Genomic DNA, 6,000 nt, shown 5'->3' with positions numbered 1-6,000 from the left:
AATTACTCTCAAAGGATAAGCAGGATTTACTAGAAAAAAAAAATGGTATTTAAATTTTTTTCCAGAATATTTGTACGTAAAAGTAATAAACATGCTCACATTAACAGAATATAACTTAGCTTGCCTTAAAATCAGGGACAACTTCTCAGCATCTGTCACACAGTGAGTTTCACATACAGTGATTCTGATTGACAAACTTATGCTTTTAAACAGCCAAGAGCAGATCCTATTAATTTTGAATGTGGCTGACCTGGCACGTGGGATCAGAACAAGTATTTTATTCACAAGCAGAAAGCAAAGGTTGAAGATAGAGAAAATGCCACTTTGTGGGTTTCCAACGCTCAGAGAAGCCCTCGTGAGCCATAAGCCTTCACTACCTCACCTTCCTCTGTTTCTTTGACCTGATGTGGGAAGTGGTAACTTGAAAGGTTTATACCATCTGAGTGGATATTACATTGCAAGCTGTGAGACACAATCTGCATGGAATTCTAACATGTTATTTTGACATTGTCTTTTTAAAGTACACCACTTTCTGGCAACGACTGTTACAAATTAGAGAAGACTTGATTCACAAGGGCTTTGAGAAAAACAGGGCACTGAGAAGCTACTCTGACAGCAAGACCATGCATTGTGTATTTTGTCAGCCTTTCAACACACTGGTTGTAAGGTTGCTGTAGCCGCTCTGCCCAATTACTAAATAAAACAGAACCACAGTAAAACTACTTGCCAACTGTTGTGAAATCCAGAAGTGGCAGAGCCAAACCCACAAAGATCCCTTAAGCAATATGACCTCTAAGATAGGCAGGTACACAGACATCTGGAAATTTGAAGAAACATGCCTTTAAATTTTATGAATTTATCACCAGATTTTTAAAATAATGCAGAATAATGGAACATTTTCCACGAAATCAAGTCTTTCTGCCATAGAGAGAATATAACACAAATTAAATGAAAGCAAAATAGAGTTGGAAAAAGTTAAAATATTTTTCAGGTCAGCCTGAGAAGTTGCTAAGTACTTTCACCCATATGAATGATTGTTAATTAACTGCATAGTAGTAACAGTTACATTGTTGTAGATTAAATATATTTCTTTTTCTTCTGTTGTAAGTGAATGAGCTATTCTGATGCTTGTCTGAAAAAAAAACAAATCAGTTCAGAAGTCATTCCAACTCTAATTTTTCTTAAAGTTTCATCTCTTCTTCACTGAACCATGAGCACTGAACAGTCCACATTTGTGAATACAAATGGACTAAATACTATAAATTTTATTTCATGCAAAAATGTTCTCTCCATAGAGAATCTCATTTCAAACTCAGCATTAGATTGAATCTATTGGATATGGCCTTTTTTAAAGTGTCCAATGACTACCACAGGAAAAACCTGAAACATTACTTATAGTATTGGGAATACTGCACTAAACTAACTGCTCTCACTGTGATGGGCAAAAGGGAATTTTTAAGAAGTTCTACTGTTTACTCAGAGCTAGTGAATGTTAGAATAAATAAGCAAACACTCTGACTTAAAACACTATTGTTTTTAGTTTATTTTTGACTGCAGTGATTTTAAATAAGACTTTGCACAGATAAATAAATATGGGTTGTGTTTCAGTGACCTTGTGGTCAGCCCTAATATGGACAAGTTTCATATACTCTCGGGGACTAATCAGGAGTTAGTCAGCATAAACAAATTTACAGCAGATAAGATAGTTCAATATACACTAATACATGTATTTTTTTCTTATTTCATAAAAGTTTTTCAGGACTGTAGATAAAATGCCTATGAAATTAATCAATAAATGTTTTAAGTAGGGCTGAGTATGATGCAACATTTGCCGGTATGTGCTCAAATTTTTGTGCTTCTAAACATATAAAAGTGTAAGATAATCAATTCTTTATCATGTTCTTAGAAAATGCAACATATGCAATTAGGGGACATTAATTGTCCCTTTTATTAAATTCATTATCTAACATATATTGTCCTGTCTTGTTGCTAAAATGGTTCTTGTGAAAGAACTTGTACCTTTCAGTTGCAAGGCCCATTTTTTTCTTAAATGCAGATAATGATATTCAGCTAGGCTAAATGGAAAAGCAAAAATCCTTGATTCTTCCATGAATAATTTACTTGGAATAATTTCTTCTTTATATTTTGCTTAGCAATTGTCAAGAAAGACAGTGATAGTGTTAATTGCCTTATCATGCTTGCTTACTCCTGCTGGAAGATGTTCCATTCCATTAGAGAGTCCACAAAACTTAGCATAGATTTCTGGGTTTACGTATACAAGATTATGAAACTTGTAAACTACATGTCAGAAAAACGTGTATGTTACTATATTTTAACTTGCTTAACAGGCTTGGCGTTTCTTCAGGTTCACTGTGGGCTGTGCTAGAGATGATCAAAGAAACATTTTAATTATAACCTGAGCTCAAGCCATTTCTTCCTTGAGGTATACAGTAAAAAAAAACAAACAAAAAAAACCTCAAACACTACTTAAATGTAAATGTAAAATTTATGAATTACCTTCAGAGATCATTCTCTCTGAGCATGAAATACTATCATTTAAATCCATGATTTTGCACTCTGAAATAACATCTTGCTGATACAGCTAATGCCGCAGGAAATCCTTATCCTATCATGTCCTTTAGCATAATATAAATACAATTTGGCTTTGTTTGTTTTTTATTTAATCTGTTATTTGGACTTATTCCTGCTCTCAGTGAATTCCTTGCTAATTTCGCAGGGATTTCTATTACAAAAACTGGGACCGCAGACAGAACTACTACCATGGTAATGATAAAGAGATGAGCAATTCTATTGTAAACATTAATATCCTGAAGGCAGAAAAGTCTGCTATCCTCTGAAATTTTAGATAAAGCAAAAATATTAGAATAAAAGTTTTAAAATGAACATATTAATTGTTATTTTAATCAATCTGAAGAAACAATTTTAGGACAGACATTGAACACCTTCTATATTAATGTTATCCAGCCTTTCATTTTATTTCTGAGATTTTTTGAAAAGCCACAAGTGTGTGTACTCATAGGTGAGGCCTGAAGTTCATACAGACAGAAAGCAATGCCTTTTCTTCTGTGCTGCACTATGAATAAGAGCATTCATAAATGCAGACAAAGCTTCTGCTTGGGCTAAGTGATAATCCATGGAAAATGACTGTTTAAATGTGAGGTAGATTCTGCAAGAAGCTTATTGATTACATATACCCCAACTGGACATATTTTAGTTATCTCTGTTCACTATGTCAGTACTCCACAGCATAGTGGCTTCTTGACAGGAAGCTGTGAGTAAAGAGCCCATAAGTGGGTGGCTTCACATCTGCCCATTAGCTACTGCTAAGAATATCACATCCCTTGTGCTCTCTATTGAAAAGCTTTAAATAGCCGTGTGGGTTTACAGATCTGTAGATTACTGCCTGTTACCCTTCTGGTCTAGAAAGACATAGATAATTATGTGCCAATATCTGTGGAAAGGAGCTGGATCTCAGCTGTACAGATTAAGGAGGAGATGTTCAGTCACTTCCTATCAGTAGTTGAAATTACCTCACTCTGTTTGCATTAAGATATTGCAAAGAAGATTGAACATGGCCAAAAGCCCTACGATAACAGAAAAACTCCAGTTAAGCCAGAAAATATTTTATATGATGGAGTGATGAATATTAAATCTAAAATATTTACAAGGTCAATTCAGGTAAACACACAGATATATATTGATATATGATATATATGTTAATAGAGGAATTTCATACAGATTCCAAAGAAAGCTTCCAGTTTATACAGTAGCAAAGCTTGAAGAAAAGAAAGAAACAAAAAACAAGACATGTTAATGAGATCTCTCACTCTATTTTAAATAACAGAGATGAATAATCCCTGTTTCATTTTACTTTTGAAGTTTAATGGACTAATTTACTTTTGAAGAAAGCTAAACAATATTTTGTGACTATATTTTTAATAAGAAATATTTTACAACTTCTCATATATATTAAAATCAGAAACTTCTGAATGATCATTATTTCCTTTCCTCGCAAAGATTATAATAGTACAAAATCTTTAATATCTCTTAGAATTACCAGCGAAGAAAAGAATTACAGTAACAACAAGTGGATATAAATAAGTAAACCCCCCCCCAAAAAAAAATTCTAAGAAATTTTCAGAAACATTTTGAAAACAAATTAATTTGCAAGTAGATATCAAAGTGAAAAAAACCAACCAAACAAAAAGATCTTAAAAATTTGCTCTCCTATTCATGTGAGTAACATTTGGGACAGCATTAAGTAATGCTGAATAAGTGATCCCTCATTGCTTAAGGATTTTAATTTAAAATTTTCTTTACCATAAAATGTCTGGAAGTGTACAGCTAGCCTTCCTAGCTGGTGTACAAACATTCTATCACATAAGAGACCATTGCTGATATTACTATAACTAGGATGATCTTGAATTGTACATGCAAACCCAACCAACATCTGGTCCAAATGATATACAGAATGACATACATACATAAATACAATATAACACACAGCATTCTCTTCTACTAATAATTATAAAGTTCAGTTTTCTGGCATGCACATTATATTTAGTTTCAGGTTTCCTTGTAATCTTAATATGCATTCTCAATTTTCTTCACCTTCTATGATGGGAAAAGAAAATATTGTATGTCTCATTTTCATCACCTAAATTTGTATGTTCAATCTTGTAGGACATATGGCTTAATTACATAAAATAACATTGTTACCTTTTCTTGCCAGCATTTATTATTCAAAATTCAATTTTTCCCCCTAAGTAATGTCATATGTTCTCATATATACATGTAGTGAAAGGCTTAAATAGTTCCTTCAGCACTAAAATGCATATCAGTAGGTTCAAGATAATGAGGCTGATCCAGTAAGACTAGACCTTCAAGCTACGTTTTCCATTCAATGAATACACATTCTCCTTAAAACTGCAATGACACATGCATGAATGAACAGCAATGAAGTGGTTAATTCACCAGGAAAAGAGAGAACAGCTGTGGGTAGCTTATGAAAAACCATGTTTGACCTGTCCATCATGGAGACATTTGTTCTTTAGTGCTGCAGGTGGCAGAGTTACTAAAAAAATCGACTTAATTCAATACAAACTCTGGAACAACTTGCTTTCTTCATAGTTTTCTGAACAGTGCACCTCTTCGTCAAATCATGATCATTGCTGCAATACATTAAAATCCTGACCGGAAACCAAAAATCGTTGCAGAGAATAGTGTTGTAAAGGAGACATTATATGCTCGGCATCCTTTAGTATACAAAATACAAACTGGAATGTAAGATTAGGTATAAGATTAGGACACAAGTGAAAGAAACATTTAATCATCATTATAGAAAATAGTACCAAAAAAAACCCATCTCCAACACTGTGGTTACTAGTTTTAGCTGTTATCCTTACTTTCTAACAGATAAGTGTACTAAAAGGATTCTTGCTGATACATACTTTTCTGTAAGTTCAAAAGTTATTTGTAGATTTAATTTTCTTTTATCTTTCACTTCATTGAAATTTAGGTCATGCATACTATATTTAAACAATTACTCTGCAGGTCCTTAAGCAGAATTCCTGTTAAAACAGTGGTACAGAAAGAAATGTTAAACACAGTGGAAACTACAGCTCAACTACAGCTCCCCATTATCCATAGCTGTTTGAAATGTACATTCTAGGTGCTTGCAGATTTCAGACAAGTAGAAAGCAGAAATAAAACTTTAATTGACCATGAGACAGGAAGAGAAGCAATATGTTCTTTCAAGTCTTAGAAGTAGCTCCAAAAGTCAGCAGAGGTAGTTGGCAGATCTTTCTAAGATTCTTCAACTACTTATTACTATCAGTCTCCTTTCTCAATTTGCAGATCTAAAAAGACCCACTTACAACAGCAGCAGGGAGAAACAGAATATACAATGTGTACATTGAAATAGGAAGTTGGTGACATATGTTGTGTAGATTGGTGATTCCCTATTATTTTAGCCAGTAA

This window comes from Numida meleagris, chromosome 2 (genome assembly GCF_002078875.1).
Source record: "Numida meleagris isolate 19003 breed g44 Domestic line chromosome 2, NumMel1.0, whole genome shotgun sequence".
NCBI lineage: Eukaryota > Metazoa > Chordata > Aves > Galliformes > Numididae > Numida > Numida meleagris.
The sequence above is the reverse complement of the archived record's forward strand: the minus strand, read 5'-3'. Positions refer to the sequence as shown.